Genomic DNA, 19,409 nt, shown 5'->3' with positions numbered 1-19,409 from the left:
AGCACAGCATGGGGTGAGGTCACCAAGGGGAAAAGAAAACTGACGTATGAGAAGGGGAAACGCTGTAAATGTTAAAGGAGAAACCACGGCATACAATCAATGAACAAGAAACTACTTTTTCATTATGAAAGGTGTTTCAGTCATCTTTGATCCACCTGTCTGTGTGGATGTCTGCTATATGCTTGCTGACATCCTGCTGACATCCTGCTTTGCCACTGTTTGGCTTAAGGTTTTTCTCCCACCAGGGGAGTTTCTTACCTGCCATTGTTTATGTTATGTTTATGTAATAATTGCTCGGGGGTCATGTTCTGGGTCTCTGGAAAGCGCCTAGAGACAACTTCTGTTGTAATTGATGCTATGTAAATAAAATTGAATTGAAATTGAATTGAATTTGACTGTGTAGCGCAGACACCTCTGCTGTCTGGCTAAGCTGATCAATTACTTTACCAGTGTTCTTTGTATTTTCGTTTTGCTTTCTGCGCAAACAGCCTGCATGTCTGTTTCTTGGATCATTTTTAAATAATCAACTACTGCTGTGTGCATATTTGTTAGGGTGGCAAAATTTAACTTTCCATGCCATCTTCTAACTTTTCACGTCATCCATTTTCTTTATTTTGATATTGATCAGTAGAGTTTCATACTTCATGTCAAATACAATATTCATGTCTGAATAAGTATTCCTCATCTTTAAAATGCATTTAGTGTACCTGCAATCTGCATTTTGTATCATAAATGTAGTCAATACGTTTGTCTCTACTTGCGCTTTGTGGACCATGTGGACCACAAAGGACATGTGAGAGACCAAGACAAAAGCCGCATGTAGTGTTTTCCCTTTTTCTGGCAACACCGGATTGGATGGGAGACGAGCTTCCAGAACCACTCAACCACAGAGCGGCAAAGTCTAAACCACGTCCTCTCCACCTATAGTATAAATGTTTTTTTAGCCATGCGTTCTGGGTCTTTTTTCTTTCGGATTTCATCTGATGATCCATCAGTGTTAGACCCTTGATATCAAGTATTCTGTACAATAAAGGCTTCTGGTGAATTTTGATCAAATCAGTTCCTCCTTCCAATTTTTGAACACGTGATCAGATTTTTCTTTAAATAGAATTCTGACATAGTTGACCCTTAATTTTTCTTTTTGTTGAAAAAAACATAGTTTTGAAGACGGGTCCTGGGTTGCTGTCAGATTGCCGTGTGTCTCCCTCTCCCTCCCATCGCCAATTAGTCGTTAATCACATTTTTTTCAAGACTCCCTCTAACAAAACAGTGAGTCATGTAGTCTGAACATTACAACAATCTGTAAATGTTGAACGTTGCGTGATGTGAGAGGAATTGAATGCTGCATTCCATTTGTAATTTGTAATCTGTAGTAGAAATTACTGAGTTCCTGGGCCTCATGTACAAAGAGGGCATGGATTTCAATGTGAAACTGTGCGTTGAATTTATACGTACGCAAAAAAAAATTCAGATGTACAAAACTGTGCATACGCCCAAATCCACGCAGGTTGCTCTGTACATCCCAATCAGCGTGGATTTGAGCGCACATGCGGGAGCACAACACTCCGCCCTGTCTCCTCCCTCAAATACACACATTTGAATACGATAATGAAGATAATTATCCATTAAAAACCACTCATCTTAAAGGGAAATTTGCAAAAACAGGTAAAACAAATTAAAAAAAACATGGGCTGTGAGCTGGAGATAGTCCTGTCAAAAGTTGAGCGCTGGAAAAAATAATTTATTTGGGGCATTTCTTCCGATTTCAGCTGCATTGCATTATAGGTAATGTTGTTCTTTGCTTTGTGTTGCGTTCTGTGAAGAGTTGTGGTTTTATTATGATCGTACGGGTTTGTGAATGTTTATGGGCAGCGTTAGTGCATCATTACACTCTGCTTTTCTTGTTTGTATTTTAAGAACCGGCATCATAACTTAAGTTGGTGGATGAAAAACGGCTCCTCGTTCCGCTTTATTGTCACGCGTATTATATACTGACGGATTAAGACCAATGTACGTATAACAATGTGAACAACATAAACTTATATTTAAAACGAGAAGCATCACGATCTGATTCCTCCGCTGCAGAAATAAAGAGAAATTAAAGCTGCAAGCAGCGATGAACGGGCCCTCGCACTCACGGCCACCGCCCCCCATAGGCATATCAGAAAAGACACCACCCACGACTTCCTATGTCAAACCATTCAAAAGTTATAGCAGAAAATCGGGACAACCAATCAGAAGAAGGGGCGGGGCTAATTAAGGCCAACGAAGCTTAAGGACTCATTACAGAGTCCCATGACACCACCCACAACTTCCTATGGCAAACCATTCAAAAGTTATGGCAGAAAAAGTATTCTAGGGGGCGCTGTTGAGCCGTTAGGCAACGCCCATTAATGCAAACCATGAAATATCAAATTTATCGCCAAGTCTGGCTTGCATACAAAATTTGGTGACTTTTGGAGACCTATCAAATATGGACCAATCACATGAAGGGGGGGTGCGCTTGTTGGCGACTAGCGTCGCCACGGTAACACTTTTCAAAGAGAAAAGTAATGCGTGTAGTCGCAGGATGGAGCCACACATTTTGATGTATAACACATCTGGGTTCACAATACGGTTCGGGCTGAATTAACTCTCGAAGGAATGGCATATATTGCTCCAAAATTACGCAATTAATTCAGAATGTTCAAAATGGCCGACTTCCTGTTCGGTTTCGGCCATGGCGCCAAGAGACTTTTCTTTTAGTTGCGACATGTTACAGGAGTGTACCAATTTTCGTTCATGTATGTCAAACCGTATTATGGGGCTTGAGGCGCAAAGTTTTTTATGTCTGAACCAACCAGATGAAGGGTGGGCGCGCTTTTTGGCGTCTAGCGTCGCCACGGTAACGCTTTTGAAAGAGAAAAGTAATGCGTGGTGTCGGAGGATGGAGACGAACATTTTGATGTATAACACACCTCGGTGCACGTTACGGTTCGGGCTGAATTAACTGCCGAAGGAATGGCATAAATTGCGCCAAAGTGACACGATTAATTCAAAATGGCCGACTTCCTGTTCGGTTTCGGCCATGACGCCAAGAGACTTTTCTTTAAGTTGTCCCATGATACAGGTGTGTACCGATTTTCGTGCATGTACGTCAAACCGTATCGTGGGGCTTGAGGCACAAAGTTTTCCGGGGGGCGCTGTTGAGCCATTTTGCCACGCCCATTAATGCAAACCATTAAATATCTAATTTTTCGCCAGGCCTGACTTGCATGCAAAATTTGGTGACTTTTGGAGAACTATCAAATATGGACCAATCAGATTTCAAAATGGCCGACTTCCTGTTCGGTTTCGGCCATGGCTCCAAGAGACTTTTCTTTAAGCTGTGCCATGATACAGGTGTATAGCGATTTTGGTGCATGTACGTCAAACCGTATTGTGGGGCTTGAGGCACAAAGTTTTCCGGGGGGCGCTGTTGAGCCATTTTGCCACGCCCATTAATGCAAACCATGAAATATCACATTTATCGCCAGTCCTGGCTTGCATGCCAAATTTGGTGCCTTTTGGGGAACTATCAAATATGGACCAATCAGATGAAGGGGGGGTGTGCTTGTTGGCGTCTAGCGTCGCCACGGTAACACTTTTGAAAGAGAAAAGTAATGCGTGTAGTCGCAGGATGGAGACGCACATTTTGATGTATAACACATCTGGGTTCACGATACGGTTCGGGCCGTATTAATTCTCGAAGGAATGGCATATATTGCTCCAAAATTACGCGATTAATTCAGAATGTTCAAAATAGCCGACTTCCTGTTCGGTTTCGGCCGTGGCGCCAAGAGACTTTTCTTTAAGTTGCGACATGATACAGGTGTGTAGCGATTTTCGTTCATGTACGTCAAACCGTATTGAGGGGCTTGAGGCGCAAAGTTTTTTCTGTCTGAACCAATCAGATGAAGGGTGGGCGCGCCTTTCGGTGTCTAGCGTCGCCACGGTAACGCTTTTGAAAGAGAAAAGTAATGCGTGGTGTCGGAGGATGGAGACGCACATTTTGATGTATAACACACCTGGGTGCACGTTACGGTTCGGGCCGTATTAACTGCCGAAGGAAGGCATAAATTTCGCCAAAATGACACGATTAATTCAAAATGGCCGACTTCCTGTTCGGTTTCTCGACATGACGCCCAGAGACTTTTCTTTAAGTTGGGCCATGATACAGGTGTGTACCGATTTTCGTGCATGTACGACAAACCGCATTGTGGGGCTTGAGGCACAAAGTTTTCCGGGGGGCGCTGTTGAGCCATTTTGCCACGCCCATTAATGTAAACCATTAAATATCAAATTTTTCGCCAGGCCTGACTTGCATGCAAAATGTGGTGACTTTTTGGGCACGTTTAGGGGGGCAAAAAGGCCTTCCTTTTGTCAGAAAAATAATACAAAGAATTCCTACAGATACAATAGGGCCTTCGCACTGAAGGTGCTCGGGCCCTAATAAAGTTGTTCCAACGGGATTATCGAGGTGCAAACGTGAGAAATAAAGAGCAAAGTCGCTGTAACTCGGAGTGTTGCATCCGCAGGAGGAGAGACCGGTCTAGATCCCGGACTCCATCACCGGAGAAACACTTTCTGGAGTCCTGCAGCACCTACAGCCGACTCCATATCAGACTCTGAAAGTTGCCTAAACATTCAATAAAAACTTCTTTCATCATCGCTGAATCACATCAGTTCGTACCAACCTTTCCGTGACATCTTAGTTTTATTTTAAAAGACAACTTTACAGAACTGGTTTATTGCTGCAAAATGTATTTTAATGTGTTTCTGTCCAGACACAGTTATGGGATGTTTTAGGATCTGGCTTTAATCTCCAGTATTCGTCCCATACGGTCGTCATGGTGACAGACAGATGTCCGACCTGCAGCTCCAGCTGAAGCATCATGTTGGTCTGAACCGGAGCAGCTGGTCCAGTTCAGGGCAGAGATCCAGAAGGATCTTCTTGGTACCTAGATGGTCCAGTCTTCACCCCTTAACCAGCAGATCCAGACTAAACCAGCTGATGGTCCAGTCTTAGTCCTGGACCAGCAGGTCCAGACTAAACCAGCTGATGGTCCAATGTTAGTCCTGGGCCAGCAGATCTGTGTGATCTGATGCATCAGCAGGTTCCTCTAACGGAGCCAAAGCTGCCATCGGGATTTGCGGGTTCCATCGTTGAGCTCCTGCCTTTAGTTGTATGTTCAGATCATGTGGTTGATTGTGAGATTGTTGCAGTTCCACACTGTAAACTTATCTGGTGATGTGGGGACTGTCGTGTCCTTCACGTGGCCGTGAACTTATTGTTGACGTCACGTTTCCTCATATTCTGCACTTCACTGCATCACCAGTGAGAGTCGCCAACGGACAAAACCTCAGAAAAGTGCGTACGCCAGCCTTGGTGTGTGCGTGAAAGACCGCAACTTTCTACGTTCAAATCATTCTTTGTACACCTGGCTATATCCGACCGTGAGCGTAGAAAGTGGCGTACGCACGTTTTTTGTGCGCCGCACGTTTTTTGTGCGCCGCACGTTTTGTACATGAGGCCCCTGGTCATAAATTTCACCTGCAGCATCTTCTCAAGTTGGAATTAAGAGCATGAGATATACCTTACCTGGCCTGAACTCAACATAGCTGCTGCTCACATTGACAAAATAAACACATGGGTAGTTTTACGGTTTTTAACAGTTAATCACATCAATTTAGACATACACATGGTATTGTTTACTTTTTATCAGTGAACACAATGCTACACTGTTTGTATGTGCTAAATGATGCATACAAAGTGACAAATTAATTTAAATGTTTGAAAGCACATTGGAAATTAAAATCTGTTTTAAAAAATTAAATTCTATAATGTTTTTAATGAATACAAAATAGTCTCTATAGCTATGACAAACAGAGATTTAGTATATACTAGTTACCTAACCATTATAATAATAACATTGTATTAACCAAGATAAGTATTTATAGATAAATGCATAATGAAACAGCTGATCAGAACATTCTAAGTAGTTGGATGTATTTAGCTATTTAAGGGTCTAACTATGTCAAACACCATTGACACAGTCATCAATTCTAATTACAGTTTCAGTTAGTCTCTGCAGGCTATGTTTCCTGGATGTAGGCAAGTTTCCAAGTTGATCATCTTTAGGATCATGCAATGCTCTAAATGTCAACACAAATATCAGCACGTCTGTGTGTTTAGCACCCAAAATTGTGGGCACAGACTGACTTATTTGATCTGGAAGAGCGCTATGTGGATTTTAAACTAGTGCTTAATCACTTCAATTTATCTTCTGCAGGAGTGGAACAACACAATAGTGATTTACTTAATTGAAAACTAAATATTTTCTCATCTGAATAGTCAAAATGAATTCGAGGCAACTGCTTTTTGACGCCCCCCTCACCCCCCCCCCCCACCCCAGTCGATTAGTTGCACTCCAACAGGCTTTGATAAGATTTAACTCTCACTCAATTATGTTTCACTCTAAAATATTTGTGTATTTCAGAGACCCCCGTACACTCTTTGAACACACAAGGCCAATTACTTCCCTCTTCAATGAATAAAAAATGATTTTGTGAGGTTAAAAAATCCCATCTCCTGCTCATCTCTGCCTGATGAGGATAAGCACAAAGACAAACATTTGTTTCTCCCAAATGCTGATATTTCTTTTGTCGTGGACATCACAATGTATATACTTTTATATCTTTAGACAGTAAGCATGTGATTTGCTTCTTTTACTAATTTACGATTAAAAGAAAGCAAATTGTGAATATATGCCCTTGGGATTATTTGAAACATGAAGTATTTGCTGTGAGGAAGAAAAATGTTAGTCCAACATGAAAAAGGTTGCTGCTGGCCTCATGAGTCACCGTTTTCATCGAGACTCTTAATGAAAGCAGGCACAGCCTGCCTCACCTCCCCACATTCCCATTATCTTGTTAAACAACCTCCTTAACTGCTTTAAAAATACAACCAGTCCCAAGAATGCTCATTAAAGGGTGTACATTTGTTTTTTTTTTGTATTTAAAAATGTATTTAATTGTGCAGCATTTAGGGAATAACTATGTAATTCAAAATAAAGCATTTGAAAAAAGTACTAAAGTATTTAAATATAATAGCTATATTTTATCACAGCAGTTCTCACTGCAACAGTTTTTTTTAACCTTCTCCACCGGGTTCATGCAAACGCAAATGCAAATGACAAAGTTTGATATGATATGTTATTAGCTTTCAGCTTAAAAACCTGCCACGCTCCCCGCAAGGACATTCAAGGTCACTGAACCATTCGGCCTTACTGCAAAAGCTACATTCATTTTTTTTAAATAGAATCTTTCATAACATCATCAAACAACTCAATACACTCAATCCTAGGCCAATTTAACACAAAATCCGAAGAAATCAGTCAGTTTGCGTAAAATGTTCAATTTGTTTCAGTTTCAGCCTACATGCAGGCATCCAAATCAGACGAAGTCCATCATCTTATTGCCAACCCAATCCCACCAGTTTCTTGTGAGTCCAATTATTGCAGTTTGTGTGTGCCATGTCTGCATTAACCACTGTGGCTTCAACACTGAACTGCTATGTTTACTAGATTATCAACAGAATCTAATCACAGTTCCAATCACTTTTTATATGCAGTCTTGTCAGGTGTGTTGAGATGTCCACAGCACAGACAGTAAAAAGTGAAAATGGTTAAATCGTCTCAGCTCAGTCAATCCACAGCTCCAGGACAATTTCAGTGAACTCAAAGGAACCAAATTTGATTTCCAGTTCCTTCAGCTTGAGGAGTTCAAGTTTATGGGAATGCAATGGCTTTGCTCCACATGCCTGATCTCCCCTGGAAAAAGTTTAGATAGAAAGGTATGAGCTCCTTTCAACCCTCACCATCTCAAGTACTAGAGTGCACATAAGAAAAAGCATGAGGCAGGTACGCAGTCACACACAGAGAGGGTGTTCCTCTATTTAAAAAAAAAGCCAAGAATCTTTGAACAGATATGTGAATTTGCATGACAGAAAAAGAGCAATGGCTTACCTGTGGAGTGACGCCGAGGCTCAGGAGCATCTCTTTTGTCTCCCTGAACTACAGATGGCTCTCTGAACACGAGTGAGCAACGGAGTTGTAAAAGAATGCCGATGGGACTCCCTCTTCTCTCACTCCTTCGTCTGAGACTGAGGCATACAGATAAAGAGAAGGAGAGAATCTGTAGCAGACTAAAGAATAAGGGAAGGTGTGTGTGTGTGCATATATATATATATATATATATATATATATATATATATATATATATATATACACACACACACATACATAGCCCTTGAAAGGGGTCAACCAGCACTACATCTGATATAAAAAAAAAAAAGTTTTTACAACTGACTACTCAAAAGTAGTAGGAGCACTTGTTTCAGTCGAGTTCTATGGATATATGTAAAAGTTTGATAAAGCTCCACTGAATTGTTATGTTTCTTACTATTCTGTCTTCCCGTAGAGTATTCATGGATCCCATTATTTAGTATCGCACTGTAGTAGATTGGAACCACCAGAGCAGCCCTCAAAGATGCAGATGAAAAACTGATATCTTCACCGGTTTCAGTTTGTAACATTTATTCTCATAAATAATGAATGGACTAAAGACTATCCATATAACTGTACTGTATTTCCTTTACTCAATGTAGCTGATCTGGTGCAATGCAGATCTGGGGACAGAGACAGACCAACCGATCCTCTTTGAACACCAGAATTTATTTTTTCAAATATTGTCCTACTGCTCCTTTTGTAAGTTATATACTTCCCACTGAATGGTGGCTGGAGAATACCACCATTTGTTCAATGAAACATACTGAAAGCACTCATAGCAAGCAACTTAAAGGTCATGTTTATTTTGCTTGTCCATGTATGTTTCGGTTGATCTTCTGGTAGTTTGCACTTACGATGTACTTGGCTCTCTGCAGACTATGAGAATCAGCTTCTTTCTCAGTATAAACAGTAGAAATATTTCACTACTCCATTTGTTATTCCACTGGGGGTCAGCCACGCAGATATAAAACACCCACCACTGTTAGTCAGAAAAGTGGCAAGAAATGCTCATATTTTTTCGCAGGACACTGACTAAACTAGATTGAAGGACTTTATCCTTATAGTATAGCGTATTGGTGCGCAATGTTATTGTGTGATATCTAGTCTGAGTATGTCATTTATATATATGGGCAGTGTGCTAGTGTATAGCAATGTGAGTGGATTTGTGTTGCCCAGATGTTAGCAGCTGGGTTGTGTGGTATAAGTTGGCTCCACATAGAGTCATTGAAGCCTAGCAGTCCTGGGCTTGAAGGTTAATTCCCGTGCCTGGGGGGCCATGCAGGTGGGAAGCAGGAGGAAAGAATGGAAGAAGGTGGAAGATGAGGAGGAGCAGAGGTGGGTGGGAGGAATGGGAGGTGAGGGGGCTGTGAAGCTGAGCACTCTGTTCACATAAACAGCACTGTCAGCAAGAGTGAAGCAGCCCCACTCCCAGACGGGGGTGGGGGGGCCGACTGCGAGGTGGTGTTGGTGGGGAGGGGGGATGGAAATGGACAGAGGACCTGAAGATGAATGGCAAGAGAGGAGATGCAGGGAAGAAGAAAATACAGTAGCAGGGTGAACATTCACGTCAGCAGGTTAGACAGGCATTCGGGGAGATGAAGAGGATACCAACGAGTAAGGTAATGGAGCGCGAGAAACGGCTGCAGGATGGACACAGAAAGCTGCTGTAAAATGGGCTGCAGAGTGATGAATAGAAGACAAAGGGGGAGCGGAGATGTGTGGAAGAAAGGCTGACACAAAGAGTTGTTTTGAAAGCCAACAGGAAGTCTACTGACTCAGACCAGTGTGTCAGGGAAAGTGAGGAAGAAGATTAATCAAAGAAAGCAATAACCACAATGGCCAAAAGCAGCACAATACATGGAAAAAGGGAAAGATAGGGTCATGTTCAGGGAACTCATTCAGTGATGTTGACTAGGAGCCAGACAGTGTGTGATATTTTCAATTGTTTTTAAGGTCTTGAGCATACAATGCAAGAGTGTGAAATATTTGTGCAAAAGGGACAGTATCAGGATTTCAGGTTCCAGATTTAACAAAGCAGCACTCAGTAAATGCTTCAGCATTAACTGCAGCCATCTGACCTGCTGGCCTACTCGGAGCTCAGACTTCTGCTGCTTGCTACAACACAGTCGCCATATCAGTGATGCTTCTGTGTTCTAAATGTGAGGACAAGGTCATGTTTTGTTTTGTTTTTTTTCTTTAGCCAATCTGGCTTGAAGGCAGTCACACACTGCAAGGATACACCACCAGAAAACAAGAGATGACCACTGCAAGCGTCATGAGAGAAACACTAAAAAAGAGCGAATGGAAACGTTCTGCATTCTGACAGCAATAGTTGTTTAATCCCATCCAGCAGCATTTTCTCCTAAAAGTCTGTTATCATGTTATCATGAAGTCTGAACAGAGTTGCAAGGTTGCAAGTATCTATGATGAAACTGAACTATGTCTTTGTAAATACAAAAGGTTAAGACAGATTTAGAGAAAAAAAACCAACAACAATAATTGCATACACACAACACCCCTTGATGTTCCCATAAATCTCCATCCCCACGTATGTCGCTGTTTATGTTGGCATCAGCATGAAGATCAGAGCTGTGTGTGCAAATGTATCTGCATGTGCTGGGAGGGATGGAGAGGCTTGAGACAACCAGCTGTGGTGTCCAGATTGAGGAGGGATTATTTCCCAAATCTCCCCCATTTTCCTCATCTGTGTAACAAGCTCCTACATAACCATGTTAATTCCCAGATCTTGCGACTTTGATTCCGCCAGTAATAACAGAGACTGTTGACCGATCAAAGAGGCATTATTGATGAGATTCTTTGCAGAGCTTTGTCTTGGTAAGGTAAAATATTTGGATGCAAAAAAACAAGTGTCAGTGGCTGTATATCATGGTAATTAAATTGCAGTTTCTTTTAGATAGACAACAACGATAAGTATGAGTGCTGCAGCGAAATGAATAAATCATTGACTGAATAAATTACTGTAAATTTTCTGTAGATTTATATCACCATATATTCATTGTAAATTACAGTTTTCTCAGAGATTTACACTTTATGTTAATGCTGTTGATTATCCAGTGTCGGAAGAGAACTTGACACGGATAAAGGTGTGTACTTGTAGGCACTTGTTTGTCTGCTATAGTTTGCAGGAATGCAGAAAGTTCCAGCTATTCACTCAGTACATGCACCAACAGAAGGTCAAATTGTTGCCTTAATCCGACTGATATCTAATTTTTAAAAGCCACGTATACACTTTAGCCACTGTAGTCGAAGCGATCTGAAGCTCTTGTGATTGAGCTTTTATTGCCAGATAATGCTACCTAATCCGAGTTATTTCGGCATGTATACCAACCCACGCTTAGCCGAGCTAGTGACTGCCCCGGGACTCCACTTCCGGAAGTGACAAGCCGCTGGAGCGGGAATAATAACAGTCACGGCATCACAACAATACGGTAACACAAGAAGAAAGAGGGAGACTTTGGGTGCATCTTACCTGCAACATGATCCGGCTTAGTATGTACAAAATTTACAGAGCTGCTGCATCATTAGCTTCCACTTTTTCACATGTTGTTGTCCTCCTTTGCGCTTGTTTACTAATTCTCATGCATTTATACTCAGATTTCTCTGAAACTCCAGTTTAATCTTTAGCTAGATTGTTGCTAATAGCTTGATTTAGATGTGCATGTAACCACACTGACTAACAGAACATTCTGTTTATATTTCAAATACTATATGCTGCAGACAGTGTAAGGTTGGTTTTAAATAATTGACCAAGAAGCACTCTGTTAGACAAACTACTCTCATTTTTACACCTGTTCTGCATGTCGGTTGATGTGGCATGTGACACCAGAGCCCACATCATTTATTTCGGGCTTCTAGCACCCCCCCTTATTAAATGTCTGGAAATCAGTGGATGAGACAATGTGTGAATGTAGCAACTAATCACTTTAGTGCGAGGGAGCAAGTAAGGGAATGTGGAGATGCATATTCTGGTAAAAGTTGCTGGTCAATTAATTTTTCTGCTTACCTGTATGTTTCCTTCCACTCGCTTGTCGATATTGTTGATATGTTCAAATACATGTCGTATTGATATTACTGCACTAAAGAAACAAAGTCATCAAAGGAGCCTCATCTGTCATTCTTGACATGTTCATGCAGTAAAAGAAACACAGTGATTTCCAGTTGCTATATGCTGTCGTTCCACATCATGCCCTGCATACTGGGTTCTCTGGACAAACATTTCTGCAAACCCCCTCCCCTTTCACTCCCCTGTATTTCACTCAGTGAGAGGGCATCTGCAGCACAAAATCCGGAGTTGTGAAGTACATGTGTGAAAAGCAACTGATGACAAACATTGGACCAAGCTGTCAGCACATTCCCCTGAACATGTTAATGGGTGAAAAACAGCATAATGAAGTACCCAAAGTCATCTTTATTCAGTGAGCAAAGTGCTATGGTGGTTAGTACAATCACCTAACAGCCAAATGTCTGAAGCTTGGTTGGGGCGTTTCTGGATTATTATTTACATGTTTTCCCTTTGCATGTGTGGTTGTCTTTCAGGTAATCTGGCTTCCTCCCACAGCCCAAAAACAACCAGTTTTGGTTAATTCAGCATTGACCACAGACACGAGTGTGAAAGGATATGACTGTGCTTCCATGTCAGCCCAGTGAGGATTTGCAACCTTCCCAGTTCTCCTGTCAAACATGGATAAGACAAAACAGTATAAAATTATACCATGCAAACTGTTTCCAAATTACCACATGTAACTAAACAAATAGTTTAAACATGTTAATTTGAAACTCTTTCATTCACCTGGTCCCTATCTTATCATTATCTGTCAAAACTATGGCAAAATGCAGAAGCAGTGGATAAAAAACAAAGTGTACTCTAAGAGTTAGCTTGTCCAACCACCTTTCACAGTAAAAAACAAAAGTAATTGTTTTCTGTAAAGCTAATGGGCCAAAATTCATCCACAATGTGTGAGCCACTCTTCTTCGCTATGTTACTTTTTAGATTACTTTTGATAATTTTGATAACTTTCTTTTTCAGCCTTGCTGTTTTCTGGTGATTTTTTGGGATTATTGTCCCATTATGCATGATCTAATTTCAGCCAAGCGTTAGGCGTCAGACAGATGGCCTAACAATTGACTCTACAATACTTTGGTATACAGAGAAGTCAAGCTCAACCTAATAGGTGTCCAGGTACAGTAACTGGCCTTTAAAAAGCTCAAATCATCACATTGCAATCACTGTTCTTGATGGTTGTTATGAGGAGTTAAAGCTCATGGGGATTGCATTTGGTGAAAACAAAAATCACCCTGCTATATCTTACGACTTTGCTACAGAAGTTTTGCCTCACTGCCACGTTCTATTCAGAGAGAATATTTTTTTTTCTCATGGCAAATCTTCCAAACAAGCATAGCATTTAAAGACAAACTGTAGCATTGATGCTAACTAAGGCCTGCAGAGTGTCACATGTGGCAAAAACATTTTCAAAGCAAAATAGATAATAGGTTAAAGATTAAACTGAACAAACAGAGGCTTCAGTCTAAACTTGTTCATAGGGTGATAATGTGCTGGAGCCCATCCCAGATCTCTTGGTGTGAAAGATCAGGGTTGCACACTAGAGAGGTCACCAGTCCATCGCAAGTCCATATGTAGAAAAACAGCCACAGACACTGAAACAACAACAACTGAAACAATAAGTGTGAGCACTTCTAGGCTATTTAGAATCACAAACTAACCTGACATACCAGTTTTTGGACTGTGGGAGGAAGTATCTGGAGAACATCCACACAAAACGATTATTATTTTACCATCACTGTGCATTGCAGGGAGAAACAATATAGTAGCATTATAACATTTATATGTGCAGTTTACCAGTTTAGCTTATAGTAGATTGCATTACTTCTGTAAACAACTAGAGGATCCTGAATCATTATTTGAATTAAAATAAAATCTACATTTACTCTGTCACAATATAGCATATTCCACTGTAGAGTAATATCCTGTTAAGAAAAAGAAAAAGAGAGTACAATTACTGTAAAGGTATTCACAGACTACAGTACCAGTGATTGCAACATGGCAAGGAAGAGGCAAAGTTAAAAAGTAAAGAAACAACCAGACTTTTTTCTTTTCCTTTTACAGATTCCTTTGTGAAGTCATGAGGTCACAGGCTGGACAGGATCACTGAAACAATATTATTAGGTCACTGAGGGAAGAGAAGCAGGGTCAGATAATAAGACTCAATCTGGCTGAGTGAAAATGGATGGGAAGGAAAGTGCTGACGTCTCCCTCGCTCTGGCTCATCTGATTCCCAGCACTTACTCTGTGGCACTGATATTCATACAGAGCCGTCGGTGCACGGCCCACAAACTTTCACATTCATTGTCTCCACTGCCCCGATGTATCTCCCCACTGTGGGGGATGGACAACTATGGTGATAGGAGGGTAGGAGTGCGGAAGAAAGATGAAGGGATGGTATGAAATTTAAGGTCAGAAAAGACATTTGCTGCATCCAGTCTTGTGTGTCACATTCACTTATCTTAGCCACATAATCCATGTGCAATAATAACACAATCAAATATATGTGCATGCAAGCATGCCCACACAAACACACGCACACTTACAGACAAACCAAGACAGCACCAGGGCATTCTATCACACGCAATTCAATATAAAGATACACAGCGCTAAGGCAATAACTTGATCCTGGTGAGAGATGTTATAGGCTTTGACAGGCAGGGCAGAGCCACATGAGCCAGGCTGTTCTTCCAGTGTCACTAACATAACAGAAAGATTAGAGGATGAAACTGAGCTGAATCTGTTCAAGCTAAAATGGGGCAAAAACACGGCATGGAAAGAAACAATACTGAATGGATCTAAAGCATGCCTCTAACCAAAGCTATTAAGCCATAAAAGACCACTTTATAATAGAACCCTTATGTTCTATTATAGAGGCTCTGCTGTAAAGAAATAACACCTACATTTACACTCTTCTATTCACATGCAGGTATATGCACCCTCACCGCCCTCCTCCAAACACCCCTGTGTTTCTAAATAATCCATCAAAGAAAGTCGACAGACTGCAGTCATTCCTCCACCAACTTCAACTGTAATTCTCACCACCATGGCTTTAATATGCCAAGCTCAGTTTAGGTGTAATGTTCTTCCCCCCCTCATCCTCAAAGCAATAGTAGCAGCATAGAGGTGACAATTTTGCAATTTGTATTTCAGGATAAAGGGATTTCTTTTTTGAAGGAGTCCAGGAGTTTTCACAGAAGTGATTCAATTGCTCAAATTTCATTTGACATCATTTGTAATTGTTTGTCAGTGAGGATGTTTGCCAGAGGAGTTGTGTCATCTTAACCCAATCACTCAAAGCATTTCCGCTTTTGCAAAATCGGCTATGGTTATTGTTGTAAATATGGTTTAGAGTGAGGGACAAACATTTTGCAGAGATGATTTGTACCGTTTCTTATCCCGTGTTTCTGTTCACACAATTTACATAAACCATGTGTCTACACAAGAACCCTGCCTATGCCTTTTCCTGTACAGAAATAGGTACAATGTGTGATGAGGATTGGCTCACATATCGTTCAATCCATGCATTCATATGTTCCTAGAGCAATTTATTGAACACTCTCACCAGTCAAATGAGAGTCGTGCCCTGGCACGACTGATACCCCCACCCCCGACTCTCAGCTGTCCAGCACTCATATTACACTGTTCTCAATCATCCTTTAGCACAATTGCAGCTCGTACATACATTATTACATCATCACATTAAGCACCCCAGTGATTTGTCAAAGCATGTGCAGCCTCAGAGATTCAGCACCATGGACAACAGCAAAGAATATGATGTATATGATGACAAAGACCTTTTGGCTTTTCAAAGTTTCTCTAGTCAGATACAGCCCCCTTACATGTTTGAATTTCTAGATTACGCCACTGGGTTGTTAAATGAACATCATGTGAAGGCACACATGTCCTCTTTAACATGTGCAACCGTTATGTGCCAAAACAAACAATCCAACTATGCGAGAAACCAGGAATCATGCCAAGTTTGAGCATAGCAAACTCACATTAGTCAAACAAACCAGGCTCTTGGGTACAGTTGTGCTTGGACATGGTATGGATTTAGATGTAAAGACTATCATTCTATCATTGGTTGTAACTAAAGTAGGGGGTTGCCAGTTTTGTGCCAACCTAGTTATCCACATTAGAGACTGTATCAAGATAAGCAGGAGTGCATACTCTTTCAGAAGACACCGATTCACATTTCAGCACTGATAAATTACTTAGTTACTCATAATGTTTACCTTTGAAAGCAAACTTTTTTTTTCTTTTGTGAAAATTTGTCATAACGTAGACAAACCAGCATGTAGTTGATTAAATTTTCATTTAGTGTTAGAAGCAAAAGAAAAGAAACCTACTTCGACACCAAGTTTTGTTATAATGACTGATAGACTGCATATCATGCTGTTGTTAAGTCACGCTTAACACTTGTCACGTTAACTGGACACAAAACATACAGCTTACAGAGCATCTGCACATAGTGTTTTATTCATCCACCTTTACATTGCAAATGACAGCCTATTAATGTTGTTAATGGACGCTGTTAATCATTTCCCTTAAAGGGAAAATAAAAATCATCCTATTCATAACGATGATGATAATGCATTGCATTTATATAGTGCTTTTAAGCTACCAGGCTGGACATGCAGTCTGCCATAAACGGTTTCTGGCAGACTCGGTGTGAAAGCAATTGTATCCCATCTCTATAAATCACTGATAATGGCCCGCCATCAAATGTTGGTTTGTTGTTGTTTCTGTTTCAAAATTATTTCTATATTATTCAAATTCTTTCTCTCAAAGTCTGCTTGAAAGAGTTTAACTCAGATTATATGTCTAGCCCTCTCCCAACTCTTTACCTAAGACCCCACCCCACCAATCAGCTTTAACATATAAATTGAGTAGTAACACTCATCTTGATATGAGGCGATGCAATACAATGCTCAGACAATCTGCTTTCAGACATTCACTCACTGCTTGCCACCTAGCTTGGTAAATTTGCAAACCAGTTCAACCTCCTTAGTTCACAGGCAGGAAATCAATGGGCCCCACAAAAATTGCTTAGGAAGACCTCAAAGTGCACTACAAAGAGTATGAGGTGTTCTAAGCTGCTCAGATCAAAATCTGATGGAATCTCACTGCATCTTTGGGAAGCAAAACCAATCCATGAGGATCCCACCTCACAGGGCTCAAAGGATCAACATCTACGCTGCAGGACACCCTCTTTGGCCTTTGTTCACCTCTTGACGGGTCGGAGCTCTTTTGGCAGCCTAATCAATATTACATCTGTGGCTTAATGTTATGGTCGATTAGTGTATAAATAAACAGAACTGAATTGAATTTACTACATATACTAACTTGGCTATTACTGTGTAGTTGGTTTTCTTCCCCAACAGTTGACATGCAGTGACAGGCTGTATTTTACTCCTACTCTCTCTTACCCAAAACAATAACCACATTTTGCAAAAAGAAAATATTGTCACAATAAAACTTGATGCAAAATTTCATGTAGCTTGATATTTTTTAATTGTCAGAGAAGTGATGTGACGGCAAATTCAAAACGTGTTTTTTATATTTCAAATCTCAAAACCAATCACAAGAAAGAGCGCAGTGAAGGAGTGAAAATACATAAGAAAATGCTGTAAGATAGGGGTTGATCTGAGGTCTCTGGCACAGCCACTCACTGATTTAAAACATTACAAGACTTTTGTGAAAGTTCAAAATGTTCTTATTATTTAATGTTTCTTGCAAGCGCTACAGTTTTCCGACATGGATCAGTGCAGCTATAGCTTGGTTTGAAGTGAGATTGCCTTCACTCTCTCCGTACTGCCTGGAGATGTACATCTGATTCAGCACATGCAGTGTGCCCTCATTCGAAAAGGCTCAAACTGGTTCTCATGGTTAGAAACGCACACAGGCCCGAATACATCTGCCAACAGATGGGCTTAAGGCTTTGTTGAAGGGTAGTTTGTCAGGCTGGCTGTCCCATTTTCACAAAATCCACTTTAATTAACATATCAGATCCCAAAATGAGGCTAAACCTCCTCCATGCAAACTTTAAGCTGCCCAATCTGAACTGACCAACCACAGAGCCCACATGATGAGGCTTGCCAACTGAAATACAATGATAATCCAGTTATACCTGCTTATACAGCAGACAGCTAAAAGCATTGATCTGACAGGGCCTCTCTGGAGTGCCAGAGCCTGCATTTTGATTTGAGCAGAGTTTTGATTTACTTGTAACTACAGCTGAGTCTGGTAGGATTACTTTGGTCATTTTGACTGCAGTATCTGGCATGCTGTCTATTTGATGTTTTTTAATAACATAAATACATGAAATGCTAATTTTTTGCAGAACATCTGCTGGATTTGATTATTTTCTGACGATGTCTGCCTGTAACCTTTCTCTTAATATATTATAACCCATTTCCACCCCTACCCTTGCAACACCTCATTCCTCACATGGTACATATTTCCCCCCTTCTTTCAAGTTAACTCCTAAAGCATTCCACCAGTCGCTCTACTGCGCTCCCGCCCTCCCGCCAAGTATCTATCTTGATCTGAAGGTGTCACTGGAGAAATGGCAGGGCAACTGTGGGTCCCTCAACCTAGACTCCCTTTAAGGACCACCAGGGAAAGTTGAACAGGCCAACAGATGGAGGCTATTGTGTGAGGGGAGGGTGTGGAAGAAGAACCACACAAGACACGGGGAGTGGGGAGACTGTGCGCGTGTGTGCATGTGTTCCCAGTGTGTTTGTGCATATGTATATGAAGTCTACATTTGTTGTTTTTTTTTTTTTGTTTGTGCATGTGTTTAATTCTTTGTGCTTGTGCTGGAGGGGGGAAAAAGGGAGGGGAAGAGGGAGGGGAGGGGGGGGGGGGGCACGCTGGTTTAACACAAGATGTTTGAAAGCTGTTGGCCTGACAGCATGTCACAAGGCTGCTTGGTTAATAGAGTCTCCTGGAATGTCCTTTCCTGCAGGTTTAATGAACCCCAAGCCAAAAGGTCTAATGAAGCGTGCTCAGTTTGCCAAAACAGTCCCTCGGCTTGACCTCCATTGACCCGTGCCTCTCTGCACTACTTGAGAGTGAGTCTCCATGGTGACCGGCCTAAAGAGTCTACTGGGGCAAGGTTCCCAAAGGGAACAAAGGAGGCGCTAACATAGAGACAAGCAAACTGATAAGTTATAGGACATCAGCACATGTGCCTGCATATGTAAGTGCTTTTTAAGTTTTTAGGATTTTAATGT

The sequence above is a fragment of the Cololabis saira genome, chromosome 3, assembly GCF_033807715.1.
Source record: "Cololabis saira isolate AMF1-May2022 chromosome 3, fColSai1.1, whole genome shotgun sequence".
NCBI lineage: Eukaryota > Metazoa > Chordata > Actinopteri > Beloniformes > Belonidae > Cololabis > Cololabis saira.
The sequence above is the reverse complement of the archived record's forward strand: the minus strand, read 5'-3'. Positions refer to the sequence as shown.